This window comes from Elephantulus edwardii, unplaced genomic scaffold (genome assembly GCF_000299155.1).
Source record: "Elephantulus edwardii isolate Elephantulus edwardi_28Jun2011 unplaced genomic scaffold, EleEdw1.0 scaffold00008, whole genome shotgun sequence".
NCBI classification, from domain to species: domain Eukaryota; kingdom Metazoa; phylum Chordata; class Mammalia; order Macroscelidea; family Macroscelididae; genus Elephantulus; species Elephantulus edwardii.
This window is the reverse complement of record NW_006399758.1, coordinates 34891848-34892404: the sequence shown is the minus strand read 5'-3', so window position 1 is coordinate 34892404 and position 557 is coordinate 34891848. Positions and strand designations below refer to the sequence as shown.

At 38.8% G+C, this 557-nt stretch overlaps 1 protein-coding gene across 1 annotated transcript in view; it reads right to left on the bottom strand.

The window, feature by feature from the left end:
- Nucleotides 1-557, bottom strand: part of CNBD1 (cyclic nucleotide binding domain containing 1) — a 204226-nt gene that overhangs the window by 85977 nt on the left and 117692 nt on the right. The window lies entirely within an intron of this gene.

Sequence of the window (557 nt, the reverse complement as noted above, 5' to 3'; positions counted from 1 at the left end):
TGACATCTATTTTGGTCTTTTCTTCCTCTTCTGTCTTTGTAATGACCGTTTGGACTCTTCCTGGATGATACCCTTGATATCCTCCCACAACCCATCTGGCCTTCGCTCATTACTGTTCAAAGCCTCAAACCTGTTCCTGAGATGGTTCTGAAATTCAGGTTGGATAGACTCAACACAACAATAGATTTCATATTATTAAGCGAATTTATTCTTCATGAAGGTCATATAAGTTTATACAATATAATACTACCAGTTGGTCATTCAGTCAGTTCTAACTCATAGTGACCTTCTACAAGGTTTCTGAGGCTGTTTATATTTACAAGTGGAAATGCAGCTTAAGCATACAAAGTACTAACGCCTGTGTTAGCAGAAGAACATATAAGGCACCAGGATCACAAGAACTTTTTATCATGATGGATGGTAAAGAGGTTGACATTCTTAACAGCTTCAGTTTGTTTGGCTCTACAATCAACACCCTTTATACCAGCAGCCAGGAAATGAAAAGATAAATTGCCTTGGGAAAGTCTGCTGTCAGAGACCTCTCCGAAGTACTGAAA